Below are 20082 nucleotides of genomic sequence, written 5' to 3'. Positions count from 1 at the left end.
AATACAAATCACTCAGCCAGAATTTATCAAACAGATTTGAATGTGCAAAACCAAGCTGGACAACCAAGAAGAATTCAGATCTCATTAGCAAATCATCAAATTTCTAAAATCCAGTCCCAGGCAGCCCTTCTGGTCACTACAGCCCAGCCATTTTTCTGGCATTAAGTACAAACTCCGGTGCCACAGGCACTGCCACCTCTCCTAAACATTTTTTATTTTACCCACATCATCAGTCTCAGGACAGGACAAGTAACTAATCCCCTGATTCCATTCTCTCTAATAAATAAAAGGAAGTAGAATGGACAAAAGCAGTACAAAAGACTGTTAAAGAATATTTGCTACCCCTGGAACTGTGCATACCAAGTGGCTAAAGCAGACGTTTGCCTTACAGGCATGGGTTAACAAATTCCCAAACCAATAACATCTGAGGGTGCTATTGTTTCCGAGAAGTTTGATACCTTACTTACTTTTTGGTGTTTCAGCTGCTTGGTAAATAGGATAACATCCAAAAATACATTTGTTTTTGGTATCCCCTAAGCACTTCAGTTAGCGAACAAATTGTGGGAATTAAAGCAAACAAACAGCTCCCTTCCTGGCTGCAGACACTGAACCAGTCCTAGTGACATTAATTGGAGTGGAGTTCACCTTGAAGGTAAACAGCCCTTTGCTTATGTATTTGCAGAGCTGTTGGACCTTCCGGCCAGACCTAAAACCAAAGTCTCCAAACACAGACCGACTGTATTTTTATTAAGGGAAGGTTTGGTTGGCAAAATGGTGCATTAACACCATTGCTTGTAGATTTAATAAATGAGAAAAGAAAAATGTGGAAAGCATTCTGGGGCAGCCATGCCGCAAGCGTTGTGATTATCAAGGGTTAAACACATGTAACATCAGATGAAAAAAAGTTGATAGAGGCTACGTGCTATTAGATAACTCAAGAAGTGGTAAAGAAAGATTTAGAGGAAAAATGAGAAAACAGATTACAGCAACATGCCCACTGAAGAAATGTCAAACACTGGGGACTGGTTCCATTTTCTGTCAAAGCTTTCCTAGGCCACAGCACCCATAAAAGTCCCCCTGAACCAAGTTTTAGCTCTCCCCACGACACACACATTTCTTTCTTCAGTAAAGAGCACGTTTTGTCTGCTAGGCAAAGGCCCTTGTATTCTGCACAGCCGGGGGACTTCAGACATCCTTTCACAGACTGATAGCATAATGTCTTGTTTAGCTAGACTATCCTGTCGCAGACAGTTTGCCTTGAACAAATGACACGTTAACGGTTTGCTCTGCATGTAAAAGCACTGTCACATCTCAAACCTGAAATCTGCAAACCTGAGAAGAACATGGAGAGGTCTAACAGATTGCTTGAAGATGCCACAGGACACGTCTGGTGTGTGAGCTCTCCTCTTGCTAATACCACATGCATGAAATGGTATCAGTTCTCTAACAAAAGAGAATCCCTCTCCTACCTCTCCTAAATGCATCACGGTGGACTAGGAAGCTCAGATTATAAATCTGCTCCATTTGGGGAGGAAATGACACGAATCCTACCGAGGGCTGGATGTGACTTCAGTGCAAGTGCTGATCTGAGAGTCCAAGGGGTTCTGTGGAGCCCTGAGCTATAGACAGGAGAACTGGCTTCCAGCACATGAGGTGACACACTAATAAAGCCACAGGGAAAAATAAACATGAAAACTGCTACATAAATAACACATTCATATTGCCTGCTTCTAAACACAAAGTCCGACTACAGCCTAGACACGAGAGTTAAATTTATAACAGAAAATTGTTTCCCTGATCTTTTTCACTGAAACTAACATAAGAGCAACATTTTACTCTAATGGAGAATCATTTTTAAGTAAAGAAAGATCAATCAGCTTCAGAGAAAGCTTCATGATGGTCCAGTTCTAATTCAGTCTACTCTACCACAGAGTTTTGCCATTGACCTGGAAGGTGCCGTATTCATTACCTTACATGGTTTGGGGCAAGTTACCCAAAATACCACTGAGCTCAAGAACAAACAACAATGAAAACTAGAGTAAGAATGAAACAATGAGTTTCATTCCATGAAAACGAGAGTAAGGATTTTGAGCTCTGCTCCTTTGTTTGCTCCTTAATTATTGTGGTTTCACGTGAACATGTCACATACCATAGAGTAGACACTTTTCCTAATTCTGCTGATTCATCATTTTAAAATGTAAACACATAAAATCTACTTAAACCTACAAAAAAGCATGAGAATCTTCTGTTAATGTGACTGAATTCACTTTTTATAAAACAAGCACACACAGGAGAGGACTTGATACTCTTCTCTCCATCACGTACGTGACTAAATCTACCGTCGGCAAAGCTGCTGTGGCGAGTACTAACAACGAAGCATGGGGAAGGCCCACAGGCTGGTACTGCTATGATGGGACTCGCAACATGAGGTCAGAGAGATCACCTAGCAATAGGGTATTCTAAAATTACTGGCAGGAAATGGGTATTCACAACTGCTAGCTAAATTATTTTTAAGTGTAATGTGCTGGAGAGAGTGGGCGCATGGCCAAATTCTTCTCTCAGCCATATAAATGCAATTCTGAAGTGACTTCATTGACCTGAGCACTGAAGTAGAAATGTGAATCTATTTCTACCTTAAATGTACTGCAGCCTGTCGCATTAGTACTGTGATCCTGTCAGATCCTACAAGTAAACAGGGTCAGGACATGTCAATAGACAAACGGGAGATTGTCAAACAACCTCTAAACGTGTGAAGGAAGGAGCACTGCTACCTGCACAACCATCATTTTCTGAGCATCTCTCTTCAGGAGCTTTCCCTGTGCAATGCCCACCAGGGCCCAAACATTTTCCTTACCTTGGTGTCAGGGCAAAAGGCCCTAATAGGCATTTGTAGCCTCTCATAAGGCTACAGCATGCAACTTCTTTCACTCACCCTCCTGATGCCCCTTAATTCTCCCTTAGGTTATAGTTGTGAAGATTGCTGTCCTTTCACATACTTGGCTGGGCAAGTGGCTCACATAAACCAGCGCTGTTCTTTTTCAGGATGAGGGTTCTCAACAAAAACCTGTTTTCTGAGCTACTGGAATGAACAAGCATCATTAGGGCTATGATGTGATAGGAAACAATCCCACCAGTAACTCTGGTGCTAGATTTAAGGCAGGGACATGGCTCTGGACCCCAGAAGAGAAGTGTCCCCCCAGCCTGGCAAGGCCTTGCTGCCTCCATCCTTGCAGGAGCCTGGCTGCATGTGGAGAAGGGCAGCAAGTCTTATAACAGGATGACCTAAGACTCATTTTGAGACAATTTCATCCACCTCAGGAGAACTTACCCTTCCCCAGAAGGGCTGCCACTACCCAAAATGGATTGCATGGTTCCAGCCCATGCAGAAGTACCTCCAACACATCACCCACACCAAAAACTTTTATACAGTTCAGGTGGAAAGCCTCAAACACAGGCAGGATTCCAGACTGGATCTGTGGTGAAGACAAACTGAATTTATGCCTCGTGTGATGTTAGGTGGCAGTATGCCGCTATGTTAAAGACCTGATACACCTTCCAGTGCTCTAGGAACATTTGGCATATTAACCAGGGAGCCTCAGCCAGATGACAACTTTCCATTCTGCTGACCTACATGTACATTATTGCTGCAGTCGATATCTACAGTGGTCTTTGTTTTGTGTCCCAAGCCTCCATTGTTCTGAGCAGGCAAGCTAAGGACCTCATTACAGGTAAGAGATTTGAAAGCATATCATGAAGTATCAGTCCTTTGATTAAATGAATATACACCAGGTGTCTTTACTAGTCAATAAAGATACACAGAAGATACAAAAGATGATATGAGAAAGTCAGAAAATGCTCTCAAATCCTAAATATCTGTTTTGATCAACTTAGTAGCATAATTTGCCTTAAAAAAAACACTAAAGCCAAATACACAAATACAAATTCTACCCCTTTGCATCCTTAGCCACTGCAAAATACCCAGGAATGGCAAATAAGAAAAGACATAACCCATTAATTCTGAAATCTAGAATTCTTACAAATAAAATACGATGAACACTTCATCACACTAAGTTAAAAAGCACTGCTCATCTAGTATGTGAAGCAACTTAAATTTTGCTCAGGCTCTGCCTCATAACAGTGCATTATGGTTTTTTTGAACTATGGTTCCTATGTTAACTATGATTATTGAAAACATTCATAAGCCATACAAGTGAAAAACCCATTATTTTTAATTAAAATTAAATTTCAAATAAACCCGTCACTGGAGAATTCCTTAGGTAAGAGAAAAATAAACAAAAGGATCTTCTAAGCTTGGCAGATTATAAATAGATGTGGGTACATATAGAAGTATTTTGATGCTATTTTCAACATGACCTTTCAATGGTTAACTAACCAACTGTAAACAGTACAAATCAACACAACTCTTATTACGTATTATTACATCTTCATTACGTATCCTGTTAATCTGACCCTTGGGTTTCTATATTTAATACACATAGGGTAATTAACCTTTTACTTAAGGTAATGAATAACATCAAATTAACAAATTTGCATACTTCGTTTGCTATATAAGGTATCTGTAAGCAGTTGCTAGTACCTTTCATTAAATAGATAATCTTATTTAATGAAAGATATTTAAAGCTTTTTGGTCTTTAATCTTTCAAAAAGTGAAATTTACTGGAAAACCTGTATTTTTTTTCCATATAATGTTGATCAAAGTGATTTTGTTTTTTGTATACTCTTGTTGAAACTCTTGGCTTCTTATACAGAAGTTATAGAGAAACAAACGCCCTCCCATTTCTCAGCACCTTTTAAATTATACCAAAAATAGAAGATAATTTAAGGAAAACAGTTTCTATGAAATATAATATGGATAAAAGCAACTCCATTCTCTAATAAAATTCCCCATAAAGACTTCTAATCAGAGTATTTCAAAGTTGTAGAAGTGGTTTCTAACACCATGATTAATCAGGACAGTGAAGATGCCTTTAAGACTTCCAGTACCAGCTAAGGAGTCCGCAGCCATCTGATACGAAGTGATGGTCTGGTTTTACCTCGCTCTGCCAGTTCAGATTTGATCAGAAATTTTTGCTGCGTTAATTTTGTGCTAGCCAGCTACATACTGTATCAGGTATCACCTGTCTGTACCACTCAGCCTTGATGAAGTATAACATGTCCTTCTCTAGCCACCATGAAAGCACAAAGCTAGGACAAAGCCTACGGAACGTGCTTTGAGTAATTCAACAGAAATGTGCTCATGCCAAACCCAGGTCAAATTAGACCTGTGGTTTGGTGTTAGTGATTGTGAAAATTGCACAAGCAGTGACTGGTCAACCCAACTGGCAGGAACTATTTCAGTGCCCTCACTCAAAGAACCCCTCTTGCAGTAGCGTGCGTAGATATGAACTTAAGAGTTTGGCTCTGAAGCAGTTTTAGGTACAGCTGGGATGGCATTGCTGTAAACTAATGCAGCAGTAGAACCTGAGGATAATCACGCTCCAGATCAACAGAGTGGAAATTAGATTTTGGGGTGGGAGTAAATTCAAATCAAGCAAACCATTTGTGAAGTTCGGTGGTAGCTTTTTTTTTCTTCATAATATCCACTCCATAGTAAGCAATCAGATGGTAACATAACACGTGATGTAGTTATCAGAACATCAAAACCTTGTTCCAGGACGCAACGGGGTCAGCCTCAGCTTTCTGACCATGGCCAGCTACACCAGTCTGCAAGCAGAACTCTGGCTGGATTTTGATTAAATACCACCACGCCCAGTGATCAGAAATTCAGGCATATGATAGAACACCTCAGTCCCCTCAGAAATCCTCCTCCTGGATGCTGAGGTGTTTGCCAGCCCCATAGCAGCCGCCTGCAGCACGCAAGCAGCAGCACAGCGGCATCTGCTACCACATCAGCGCTCACTGGCAACAAGGGGACGAATGCTAACCAAACTCCGTATCTTCACTGCCGTGTCTCTTACCCGCAAGAAATGCCCGATGCGTGGGAATGCTGGGGCTGTGCAACGGCACTATGCAGAAAATTACATGTTAGCTATCTCCATTATAACAGGCTGTCATCTTTCAGCGCAGACCAGCCATTAATCATCCAACAATCATTCATCCATCCTTTCGGTGAAGCATTAAACTGTGGCCCTTTCTGTCTGTCTCTGGTGCTCATCCAGGTGGAAATTAGAAATCCCAGAGTGCTTTTCAGAAAGTACAGGGGCTAACCTTGGGTGACCCTCAGTAATAAAAGAGAAAACCTGTTTCCATTGTCCACAGCTGCGTGTAAGCTATCGCCCACTACATAACCGGTGCCACATTTACCTACACAGTCACCACTTCTCCAGCATTTAACTCATTCATCTGTAGAGTGGGTTGGGACACTGAGTATGAAATATGTTTTGTGAAATCAAATTCCATTATCCTTCACACCATGCAGACGAGCATTTTCGACCAAAAATTTCAGTGCCTCTGTGATTCAGTCTTAAAGGGCTCTCCTCCCAGGGTAGCAATCTGCAGCAGGGCTTCAAGTTCATGCAGGGAAGTAAGTGCTGAGAACACCGTAAAACATATGCTAATAACAAGGGACAAACGTCACTTAGCATAGACAAATGCTTGTTGCTGTTTTCTCCTCTTCTTATATTGATTTTCTTCGTGGTTAAAATTATGATGCTCATGTTCTCTGGGCTGGATAAAGTCTCATTCTTTCTTTAGAGCTTCTGGATGAAAGACATTTAGGGACTTAGATAATCACCTTCGTAACTAGATTTGATCTGATTTTGAGGTCATTTTCATGCATTAGCTTAAAAGAATTACAACACAATTTAATAAAAAATTCTGTTAACATAACTTAGCCTTGAAAAATTGCACTTGCATTGAGCAACTAATATTTTTAATGTTTTATTCACTGAAGCCCAATTCTAAAGACATTTTGATCCATAATCAGCAGTGTCCTTAAGCACATCCAATCTTTCACAGCAATAGTGAAACTTAAAAACAGAAAAACAATATAAAGGAGTGAAGTGTCTAGGTCTCATTAGAAAGGGGTAGAAATCAAGCACCAACTCCCTTAATATTTTTAGTTTCTATCCAAGGACACACGGAACACAAGCGAAGTGCTAAACAGGTTGAGGAGAAGGAGGGGTGACCTCCAGAGATCCCAGATTCCACGTGCTCTCCTACCTGCTCCCTTGAAGGAATTTCCAGGCACTGATCCATCTACAGACTACAATGGATTTTGCACCACACTCGTGATTACGCTATCCAAGCGGCAAATAAGCCAACAGAGAAGCAATCAACTGGATTTTTACTTAGGCTGCAAAATTAATTTTAGAAAAGTTGTGTCATGTAGCAAAAAAGGAGGTGCAGGAACAGCCATGTGGAATAAGAAAAAATATTGGCATAGGGGAAGTACCATTATGCATTCTCTAGACCATACCTCCAAAAACTGTCATAACTATAATTAGATGGAAAAACGGAAAGAAATGTTATTTTCTCACAGCTTTTGCAGATGTACAGATTACATGGTCTGGATTAATTTCTAATTGCTCCCTGATGTGCACTGAAAGGACGGATTCTACTTACCGCAGAAGGTTCCTCAATCCTGTGAATTCACATACAGGCACATGCCTAATTTCTTGGCCCATGGACACAATGCTAGAAATCACATGTTAAGCACTACCTAAAATGTGTGTAAAGCAGAGAAATTTAAGCATGTGCCTTTATTTGGAGATGGGGGGTAAATGTAGTTAAGAAATGGAGAATGAGAAGAATATGAGAACATGGGGTATGGATCTTCATTTCGTTTGGTAATACTGCTTCCACGAGCACTAAACTTTCAAATATGTACTGCAATAAGGGAATAAGCATTTACAACATATGTTGGGCAATTGCACATTCCTTTTCTGTTACACCCTCAGCTAAAAAAAGACAGGACAAATGGTCCCCAAATGCAAATCCACAGAAAGCGACAATTAAAAGAGCACAACATCAGAAACTGGAAGAACACCACAATGCATGAAGTCACACAGAAGGCCAAGGTGAAGTCAGCATTGGAACAAATGTGCATTTAGATGACACTGGCCCAGCGGCCTCTTGGTGTCCAAACTGCAAGCATCCTGCCTGCAAGGAGCAGAGAAGCAGGCCTGCAACTCCCCCGCTTGATACATCGCTGGTTACTTGACCAATGATTTATATCGGGTGCCGAACGTATCCACTCTCAATTTTTCTGCAATTAAGGAGGGCAGGGCAGGGCAGTGACAAACGGTTTTCCTACAGCTCTTTTGGCTTTAGCTATTATCCCTTAGATATCTTCAAACTAATTCATCCCTCTCTAGAATCCCAGGTTTGGGTTGATAAATCAAGCGAGACCTGTGTGTGCTGGGAGCTGATTACAGGGTCATTCCTCAGCAGAAATGTTTGACCATAGTTTCCCAACTTCATATTTTATCTAGCAGCTGGTGATGTATCATCACTAATCCAAATGCAAAGTATCAGGAAATAAAAGAAGGAGGCACTGTTTATAATAAATCACTGACAGGGAAAGCTTGACCTTTTCATTTCCTACAAGGTATTTCATTGTTAGACCACAGACAAACAGAATTTTTCATCTGGTGCTTAATATGCATCAGAAGAGAACAAAGGTTTATAAGAGCAGAGGAGTAGGGTACTATCTCCACTAGAGGACACTTATCTTTCCATAGATCAAAAAAGACAATGTTGTTAATAACGCTTTTTTTCCTTAAGACTCCTTTATTCTTATTAGATCATAATTTAATGATAAAATGCACTCCCCTGCTTTCATCCTGAAGGGAGATTCAGAGACTGTTAACTTTGAAACGCTCCTTTAAAACACGTGTTATTTTTAAGGAAAATGAAATGCTTATCATTAACAGCAAATAGAAGCGACTGGCATTACAACGACACAAACAAAGTGATAACACCTATTATTAGTGCTCAGGCCCGAGACGTACCTACCATATGGTACTGTTGGTACTGCAACTGTGGCTGCAGCTGGAACACTGCTCAGACTGGATGCAGCGCAAACACCTAATAAAAGGCTTCCTCTGCAAGGAGCTTCTGTTTCACCTTTTACCCACCAAGAACGGGAAACAGATACAGACATGCCTAATTTTATTTTTTGCAAGGAAAGCATCAAAAAGTAATACAAATCTGTTCATGTGAGGCAGCTCCTTGGTTCATCCCTCCCAGCCCTCAATCAGGTTACGTGGTGCCCAGCTGCGAGATTCAGCCCCCTGCCAAACACAGGAGCCCTGGTGTTGCATTAGGAAGGTGGAGGCTGGCGAAACATGTGCCCCGTTCCCTCCTGTGGTAAGCAGTAGCACCCACTACCAGAACAAGACACCAGGTCTGCTGCCACCAGTCCAGAGGGGCCCCAGACCTTCATACCCTCTTCCCAGAGGCTGCTCTGTATGAGGGTGACGAGCCACCTGCGATGGAGCCATCCTGCACTGAGGCATTCCTGCTCTGCAGGAGCTGCGCTTTGCTGCCAACACAGGTGGTCGCTTCCTCGAGCTCCTCTGTGGCCCTGTGTGTCTCAGCATCACAAGGATCCCAAACACTCCGTTGGACACATGCATGCAACTACAAGCACGTGAAGCCAACTCAGAATCGAGGCAGAAGTCCCCGACACCATCTCTTTACCCAGAAAAAAAAAATCACAGGCGTATGCCTAGGCCTAGACAGTTGGTGAACTCCCGTGATTCCCTCTCCACCAGCAGTTTGGAGCTCAGAACAGCTGAAGCCATCCATGCTTTGCTTGCTACCAGCTCAAATGCAAGCATGCAGCTTCTTTAGCTGTGAAACACCTACTGACAAGGCATCTAAACAGGAGCACAGCTTCCATCATTAATGCAGGGATCTTGCCCTCCCCCAGCCATACCAAAAAAAAAAAATCTTGATTTGGGCCCATAATAGAACCCTTCCTCCTTCAGTCTTCAGCAGTAAGTCTACATTCACCTGAGAAAATACAGTGAAGAGAACCAGCAGAGAGGCTTTATTGTTGCATATTACAACAGCTTTTATACTCGTCTTGGCAGCTGGCATCTCCCCTGGTGCCAGCACCCTCAGAAGGGGCAAGGGGAGAACAGAGCACTGGTTTTGCTCCTACTAGCAAGTTGGAGGACATCCTGATGTTGATGAAGCATCAGCTCAGCTTGCTCAGTGAGGGCAGTGCCATTGCAGCACAACCTGTGGGTGTTCCTGCCGTACTGCTGGTCTCCAACCTCAGAGAGCGCTGTCACAGAGCTGCTGCTAAGCCGCAAGTGGCTTTTTCTAATTTGCCAGCATCTTAATGTATTTTACTATCATTAGCTACTTGTTCTCCTCTCACACAAAACAGGTTTAGAAAATCTATTTTACTAAGAGCTAGTATATCTAATTTGTACAAATTTACTAAAGCTTGTCAGTCACACTAGAGCATTTAATCATCTGTGACATTAAAATAAAACACTTTAAAACCTTTGGCACAGAGCGTTCCTGTTAAGAAAGTGCTGTAATAGTATTCTCTCTGCTGGCAACACAGAAAAGAGCAGCAGAGAAATTAACTCAAACAGAACACAGTCACTCATAAAACTTCCACACTAGTCAAAGCTGGAAAACCATGGATGTTCCTTCGAAGAGCAGCTTATTCCCACTGTAATGGTTGGAGATGGTTCAGCCTTCTATAGGCACAGGGAAGCTATTACAGAGTCACTACTGGGGGGATTTAGCAAAATGAGAACCCCTCACCGCCCAAAAAGATGGGGAATAAATGGAGGAAGCTTTCTCTCTGCCTTTATATTACTACCAAGAAAAAAAAAAAAGCAGAACAACATTGAAATTAGAGGAGTTATCTGAAGGGAAATATCTGTTTGCACTCCTATGTTGAAACTCCACCAGAGTCAGGATGGTTAGGAACTGTCATGTACTTCCAGTTCCCCTCCTCCTGCCTTCCCTTTAAAAAGAGAAAAATGATATGGAATCACATTCACTGCACTCCAAGGAGCCTCACCAAATGCAATGAGACTCTGAATTAAGCAGGAATTGGTAAAGCTGAGCTTTCTGCTGCATTATGTAGGGCATCCCCTCGTGCAGGAGCAGCAACTTCGGGCCCCAACGTGCAGCACTGACCCAGGAGGGAGCCCACTGAGCCCAGCGCATCCGCCCTGGGGCTTGCTGCAAGGCTGACATCTCCATGCTACAAGGCCTGGCTCTACATCACAAGACTGATCACCACGGCAAAAGTTCTCTTAAAAATTTGAAAAAAAACAATATATATACGTAATTAAAAAATATATAATAAAATTTAATCAAACAAGAGCAGTGAATTGCTGTAATTTTATATGCATAAAAAACACACACTACTAAACATCCTTCAGGGTTTGCGCAGCTGTCTATAGAATAGCATTAATCCTGTGTAAACACACTGAAAACAATATTGCCATAGCCAGGTTTACCACTCTTCATTTTCTTTCTTCATGTGCACAGTTTCCACTACTGCTGATGGGAATTCTGTTCATGTATTAGCAGGGGAATAAATTGCTTAATTTTCAAATTCACAGTCCTATCTTCAGTAAAGTAGAATCTCTCCTCCTTCTAATTCAATTTGCCTCCCTGCAAACGTCCCCGACAGAAGGTAAGTCACTTTGTGAAAGGCACCTCTGCGTGACTGCCACAAGAAAGGCTCCCTTCTTTTTAAGCATTAAACGTGTGCAAAGTAAAGCAAAAAATATTCAAGATACATAGTAAGGGAAAACGGAATTGCCTGGAAAATTGCCAGGCAATTCTAAGTTGGTTTAGTTTGGGTGTTATTATCCAATGGCCAGGATTAGGACAGAAGCGTTGCATACTTGGTTTAAAAAAAAATTAGTGACTTCTGACATTTGTGAGACACAGGTTCAGTGGAAAGGTGCAAAGGTGTAAAGATACCTGCTGCAGCAGTGCTGAGCTGAACTCTGTGCACTCCTGAGAGGAGACTGCACTGCCCTTTTCAGAGCTTGTTTTTTCCCCTCTGATTAGTGAAGGGCTCCAGACAAATTTGCTCGCAAGCAGCTAGAGTATAAAACAGCCAGTGTGAAACAGGAGCATCGGAGAACTTCCAAAGGAAAACCCCCTTTGCTCAGACTTCCACATTTTCTATGGTAAAGCATCTCTTGCCTCTCCACTGTCAGAGCCGGGAACAGGAGAGGCAGTCCCATGTGTCTGCCAATTGCCCTGGATAATTCTCCTGTTTTCCTCCCCTCCAGCCAGGAAGCAAAAATCAACCACTGTCAGGGCTGGCTACAAGGCACTGCTAAAGCCTTCTTAGCATTCCTTAAAGGGCTTCTGCTGAAAAAAAAAAGTTTGATTTTTTTCCCCCTGGTTTAATATTTCCTTTTTTATGCCCCTTTCTCCCCACAAAGGGGAGGGCTTTCCATTTCCCTGCCAGAGACAACCAGAAGGGGCTGGCACCCAGCAGGTTCCTCTCAGGGCCCTTAGGGCTGCTGCTCTCCCTCTGCTTGGGATCACGCAGGGGGAATTCCTCACTTTTCCAAAATTATCAATAATGAATACTATGACTTTTTCAGGACTGCTGCTACCTTGCCTGCAGTGGTCCAGGGCCAAACAAAGCAAAGCATGAGGGCAGATGTGAAATATTATATTGGGCTAATCTAGGTGGGAAAACAGACAAGCTCCTAAGTGCATAAATCTCCCTTTAGGTGACCTTGTGTGTCCAAAGTTTGTGCTTTTTCCTGACAATCATCCTAATAGACTTCTCCTGTGGGAGTTTCTTTGTTTTAATTTGACAAACAATTCAGCAAGCTTGTCAAGAATTAATTAGGTGGTTCAGGCAAAAACCACCAAAAACCAACAAAAAACCCAACCGCCTCCAACCTCCGCTTACAATATCCGGTACCAGCCTCTGCACCTATGTTTTTACTGCAGTTCCTAAAACCTGCACTAATCTGCAGATTGCCTTTCCTCACAAAACCCCAGCAGCTCTTGGTCTCTCCTCTGCTTCTGTTTGGCAAAACAAAACTCCAGGAAGAAAGAAAATGATATGGTAATTACATTCTCTGTGTTTTAAAGGGACAAGCAGCCTTTCTGTACTAATCTGCTCCTTGCAAATTCAAGACAAATACAAGGGAATTAATATCGCACAGTTCTCACTAATGTCCTAATTATGTAGTGCTGGCTACCAAATGAAAAGTAGGAACAATGATACACAAGATGATATTAAAAACCATTTACAGTAACAGGAAGTTAACGATTTCTATCCAGAGGATTCTGCTATAGCAGATGGGATTACACCAGAAAAATAGTCTCCAATTCTGTCTTTATCAATCCTTTCAAGATTAAGGAGAAGGTCTTAAATCATGGTAATTTGGGAGGGGACAAATCCAAACCTGGGGTACTCTCGGTACTGAGTAAACCCCAGCATTTGCCGTAGGTAAACAATGAAACTTAATTAACAGGTCAAGCAAGTGATCTGAGGGATTTTTGTAACACCTGTTTCCATGTGCTCGGAGGGAATATTTATAGCAATACTCAACAGCACTCATATCGACTACAGGACAAACTTGGTAGCATAGATAAACTGATTTTGGGATTTTACTTTAAACAGTTGCCACCTCCTCATATAGTGGGACAATTCTGGATTTTATTTGTTCCTTTTCAAAACAGACTGACTGTAGTACAGAATGAGGGATTTCTATGACTTCAGCTTTGATAAAAAAAGGACTATTTTTCATCAGGATGCGGTACCGTGCAAAGTACAAAGGTGACTGATTGTGGATAGAAGATGATACTGAAGTGTCACACCAGAAATATTTTTAATCTAGTATATATGGAATAGAATTAATTTTGAAGAAGAATTACTTATTATTATTTAAGTGCATAATTCATGATTCGGAGCAGATTTGTCCTGTCGTGTTCCTGGGATCCAGCTCTATTAACTTTAGACCTTCCACCTCATAAGAAAAAGAACAAACCCTCAAGATCTGCAAAGATTTCAAGTTTTTTTTGTGCTGGAAGTTTTAAAGGTAGGACTGGCTCTGTGCCAAGTAGTTCTGGATCTGCTAACCTAAATATACCTCTCTGGTGCTGTCAAGTGCTGAAAAATCCTCATGCAAGCCTTCATCAGTTTTTGCAGAGGAAGAACAAACTTCACCTGATCTTCAAAAAAAAGCACTGAGTCCATTTCTCACTATCATAACACCAAAGATCCTATACAAACACCGAAGTGAAGAGAAAAGAGTAGGAAGAAACAGCATCTCATGCCAGAGCAATTTGGGAACAACAAGATCATGCCTTATTTAAGGACACATTTGTTAAAAAAAGAGCATGAATGTGATGTGATTTATCAGCCACTAGTCGCAGGCTGAAGGATCCCTGCTGATCATCCAAATGTTTGCTTACCTTAGCAAGATTATTCCTAGTTGTCTTGTACAGATCCCCAAAGGGAAGTTCAGACTGAGGAAAGTGCTTCAGGTATTGCACCCAGGCTTGACGCGCTGGGTGGACGAGGGAAAGGCTGTGGATGTGGTCTACCTTGACTTCAGCAAGGCTTTTGACACCGTTTCCCACAGCATTCTCCTCAAGAAACTGGCTGCTCTTGGCTTGGACTGGCGCACGCTTCGTTGGGTTAGAAACTGGCTGGATAGCCGGGCCCAGAGAGTTGTGGTAAATGGAGCCAAGTCCAGTTGGAGGCCAGTCACTAGTGGCGTCCCCCAGGGCTCGGTACTGGGGCCGGTCCTCTTTAACATCTTCATCAATGATCTGGATGAGGGCATTGAGTGCACCCTCAGTAAGTTTGCAGATGACACCAAGCTAGGTGCGTGTGTCGATCTGCTTGAGGGTAGGAAGGCTCTGCAGGAGGATCTGGATAGGCTGCACCGATGGGCTGAGGTCAACTGTATGAAGTTTAACAAGGCCAAGTGCCGGGTCCTGCACCTGGGGCGCAATAACCCCAAGAAGAGCTACAGGCTGGGAGAGGAATGGCTGGAGAGCTGCCAGGCAGAGAAGGACCTGGGAGTGATGGTGGATAGTCGGCTGAATATGAGCCAGCAGTGTGCTCAGGTGGCCAAGAAGGCCAACGGCGTCCTGGCTTGTATCAGAAACACTGTGACCAGCAGGGCTAGGGAGGTGATCGTCCCCCTGTACTCGGCTCTGGTGAGGCCGCACCTCGAGTACTGTGTTCAGTTCTGGGCCCCTCGCTACAAGAAGGACATCGAGGTGCTTGAGCGGGTCCAGAGAAGGGCGACGAAGCTGGTGAGGGGCCTGGAGAGCAAGTCCTATGAGGAGCGGCTGAAGGAGCTGGGCTTGTTCAGCCTAGAGAAAAGGAGGCTCAGGGGTGACCTTATCACTCTGTATAAGTATATTAAAGGAGGCTCTAGCGAGATGGGGGTTGGCCTGTTCTCCCATGTGCCTGGTGACAGGACGAGGGGGAATGGGCTAAAGTTGCGCCAGGGGAGTTTTAGGTTAGACGTTAGGAAGAATTTCTTTACTGAAAGGGTTGTTAGACATTGGAACAGGCTGCCCAGGGAGGTGGTTGAGTCACCATCCCTGGAAGTCTTCAAAAGACGTTTAGATGTAGAACTTAGGGATATGGTTTAGTGGGGACTGTTAGTGTTAGGTCAGAGGTTGGACTCGATGATCTTGAGGTCTCTTCCAACCTAGAGATTCTGTGATTCTGTGATTCTGTATTGTCTTTGGCACCAATACATTTTATAGGAAATGTTATGTCAGATTAGTAGTATCCTATATGTTCTGATGTAAATAGATCTTCCTACCTGGATTACATCTCCCATGTTGCGTCAGGGTCCCATCACAAAGAAAAAAATAAAACATCGTGTAAGACACCTGGCCATGGGTCTAGTCACTGAGCATCAGGTCAGAAAACAATTCCTGTAAGATATTTCCACAGCTTTTCTAACAGTTCCTGGCCACCACCCATAGCATAGAAAGCTACCTTGTTTTAAAGAGAAAATAACTACAGTTAGAAGGCTATTTTTAAAAATCTAATTATAGCTGGTCTAGACAATTGCTTGCCAAGTCACTGTTTTGTAGATCCTTATGTATGTATACAATGCTATTGAAATCAGCAAGACATGCACGTTATCTCTATTCACGTGACAGCCCAACCAAGCTCTCAGCCACTCAGCACGTAAAATAAAGACGTATGGAATTAAATTCATTGTGTTCCAGCAGTAAAAACTGAATTCAAATTAATTATGCAAACTTTAAAAAACACATTTAAGGATATGATTTGTTCATAGAGGTACGTTTTGCACACTATCTGAATCTAGCTGAGAGAACACATAAAACATTCATTTCATTTTCTGGTATGCGCTCGTTTAGTACAATACACTCAGCCATAATGATGTAGCTAACAATTTTATGGTTGTGTATGATTCATGCTGCAAAGGATACCATGCCACACGGAAACCTTTTTATTATCAATCACCAGGAAGCACAACCTTGAAGACTGGCATTAATTAAGAGGGTAAGGATTTACAAATGCTCCTGCTTCATTCTCTAAATATAAATATTCATGGTAGTATCTATGGATCACCTCTTGAAGCAAAAATTGATTTCAGAAAATGAGAAGTTGTAACGGAAATAGGAACATAATTATGAAAAGCTGTCTTCGAGTGTTTCAACGGGAATACTTTATAATCATCTTTCCTCCTTTTACTTTTTGTAAGCCAAACAAAAACATTAGAATAATGATGATAGTATAGCAAAGGGGACCACAAATTTAGATTCCATTCTTACCAAGATCGGTTTTTGATACAAAAGAGTAATTCCTTGCTTTCTTCTTTATCAATGGCTATTTTGTGGGTTCTTTGTGGTGTTTCTCAGCGCAGCAGACCTGTTAGACATGCACGTACATTACATACTTATATGTCCCTGTTGCCTTGTGTTCATACTGATATTGCTATCACTTCTATCTGTACATCTTCCTGAACAAATCTTATAGATTTTTCTAGGTGTAATCACCAACTGGGCATTAGCCCTAACTCAGTTGCTTTTTGTTTACATTTATTTTCCTAATTCTCTTTCTGTAAGTGATTATGGTAAATGCATGCACATTAAGCATGCAATAGAAGGAATACATAAAACTGAACGTGTTACCCACTTCAAAATCCACTACTTGTTTCAATTTGTATTATTTCAAGCACACTACATAATATATTGTTTGCTATATGTCTCATGTAACATACGTGAAAAACAACATACAGCAATACAAAATACAGAAAGCAATACAGAAAGATTACTGCCATCTCACAAATTTGTTAAATAAAGCATTTCTTAAAAACAATTTAAGTACATAAGGGGAAAAAAAAGAACAGCAGCAACTAGTGATGCCTGTGGCAAGGAACCCATTTTCCTGCTGAGATTACACCTCATTAGACTGAAGGAAGACAAACGCTTTATTAACCACAGATCTGAAGAAAACGCAGAAATTTGAAGGTTTTTCCTAGCTTTACACACACGCACACAAAAACATACACTACGTTTCAACTACAACAAATTATTACTTTAGGTCATCAAGAAGCAGATGTTTTCCATTTCCAAATGTAAATAAAACTGCTCCTGGTGATAAACAGGCAGGCAAAATGTCTTAGAACAACATTGTCTCTCTACCCATCCTGAAGGTAAGTGAACGTGAACTTGCCCACACTTGATTTCTCCATCGTTAAAGTGTCAGCTAACAACTGGCAAAGAACACAGATTTAAGAAAAAGCCAAATTGACTTAGTTCCCTTGATTCACCCCACCCTTTTAATGGTGTTGACGAGACTAATAGATGACAAAAATATCTTAGACTCTACAAACCCCTTGTTGATCTATTTTGTCCTTATCATCATTATTTTGTTCCAACGAACATGCCCCAGCCTCTGGAATTCATCAGCCTAAAACATCATTTAATATTTTCTCTTCTCAGAGCAGCTCCTATTAACCTACACCATTCAGTGAAAAATGCCTACGCATATACAGCCTGTGATTAAATAGAACTATATTCAGGGCTTTCACGTATGAATTCTGCTTGGGAGAAAAATTGCCATGCTGCTGGACAGCACATTTGAATTTTCTTCCCTATCACAATTATTTATTATTTCTATTAGCTAATGTTGTTTTACTCCTAATTATGGGTAATTAGATGAGTTGTCAGCACACTCCATTCACTTAGAAGCTTCTACATTTAATTAACTCAAGATGGTTTTGAACATTTAAATGTCAAAACAACATTTAGAAAACAGAACATTAACATGTTGTTCATTGAACTGTACATTATAGAATGTGACTTACAGAACCAAAGGTTTCTGTGTGATGACAGCTCTCAAATTCTGCTTGTAGAGAGTCCAAATTTGCTGTACATTTTGACAGCTTTATTACAATGGCTTCAGGCTTAGCAGGTCACCTGTTACAGAGCTCAGGACTGAATTGAGAATGCAATCTTCTGCAAGGCTTGGTGGATAAGGGAAAAACACCCTTCCCAAAACCAGCATTTGTGGTATCTCCAACCTCTACCTCCATTGATTTTAATGGGCACAGCATGGGCATGGCACTGCTCAACCAAAAATGGGGAGGAACAACAGAATTAAAACCGTCACCAACTCAAAAAGATGCATTTCAAGAACAGAAATAGCCAAAGTAGTGTTAAAAGATATTTTAGTTCTCAGTAACCTTGTTTCTTCAGTAATTTATCAATCACATTTTCTCATAAGAGGAGGACACGAAGAATGTTAGTATGATACCCAAAAATGTTTTATATTTACAGTGACATTAAGTGTCATGTTTTGACTTTACCCTTCCACAAAAACCTATTTGACCATCTTAACACTGTCTTTTTCTATTTGACATGTGAAATCATAGTATGCTCTTACAAAGCTTAGCAGCCAATGAACACGTTAGTTCTTCATGTTCGGGTAGTTCTTAGATTTCTGTTGCTTGCATAGCCTCAGTCTCCTCCATGAGGATGTACAGCCATGCAGTAGAAGGGGTGAAGGATGCCAGCCACTGATACTGTATAGTTCATTAGGAATAGATATGAACAGGGATTTGGGCCCTTATGGGCCCTCCTAGGGAATAGGAGAGTAATGATGGGACAGCAACTCATGCCCTGTCATGGTTTTGAAAATACACTTGGGAGTTTCTTCTTTTCCTGAGTCTGCTCCAAACTGGCATGATCCCAGAAGCCCTGGGAAGGAAAACAGACAACACCCTAACAGTGCAACAATAGGTGACAGCAATAATTATTGCTAGACCTGATCTTGTATCAGAAAAGCTGCCATAGAGCAACTGAGATGTTTGAGGTGATATCTGAGGACGAAGTATCTTTTCCTCTTATCAGCAGGACTTCTGGAAGGAGGCTTAGATAGGCTGGTGTGCTTGATGCTTTGCTCACAGCCAGGTAACTGGACAAAGGCAAATTCTTGCTTTGAGAATGTCAGGGCACAAGTAAGTGATGGCTTTAAAAGTTGTCTTTGCTCTAGCAAGGGGGAAAAAAAAGCATAATTGCAAGAGACTCCTCTATTTAAGATTCCGAGTTGATGGGATCCATTGTGCTCTATCCAAGTTTCTAATTGTTCTCCAGTGTCAGAAGTACTGGTAAGAGCTTTGTGTGACAGAATCTGACCTATGTTCATCTTTCAGTCAATGCATTCATTTGCTTAAAATTTCTCATAAAATCCCCATGGTCATCCAAATGCAGTTTTACCATGTGGAACAAAGCAGCAAAACCAAAAACCAAGCTACCAAGTCTATTTCCAGCCCTAAGTCATTCTAGTCAAGTCATACATATTTCAATTCACATGGCGTTTGTTCTTTCACATCTCTGAAAGTTATCCTACTTTTCAGTCTGACAAGCTGTCATTGTTTCTAGTAACACATTTTTGTTTCAGTGGTGGGAGACTTTTCATTACCTTCTGTATCAGAAGAACTGTTTTCCACAGTACATATCCCAAATGCCCCAGTGAAAGAATGCTGCCTGCTTTCTTTAGCACCAAAGCTAGAACTTGAGAGTCAGCGCAAATGATGATAAAAAAAATTACTGAGAATTTGGGGTGTCTCATGCCAAGTAGACAGAATAACTTTA

General features: G+C 41.5%; 1 protein-coding gene across 15 annotated transcripts in view; it reads right to left on the bottom strand.

Annotated features, from left to right (window-relative positions):
- The window catches only part of LOC101791976 (uncharacterized), a 716414-nt gene that overhangs the window by 197298 nt on the left and 499034 nt on the right, over positions 1-20082 (bottom strand). The gene's annotated exons all lie outside the window — the stretch shown is intronic.

This window comes from Anas platyrhynchos, chromosome 12, assembly GCF_047663525.1.
Source record: "Anas platyrhynchos isolate ZD024472 breed Pekin duck chromosome 12, IASCAAS_PekinDuck_T2T, whole genome shotgun sequence".
NCBI classification, from domain to species: Eukaryota; Metazoa; Chordata; class Aves; order Anseriformes; family Anatidae; genus Anas; species Anas platyrhynchos.
The sequence above is the reverse complement of the archived record's forward strand: the minus strand, read 5'-3'. Positions and strand labels throughout refer to the sequence as shown.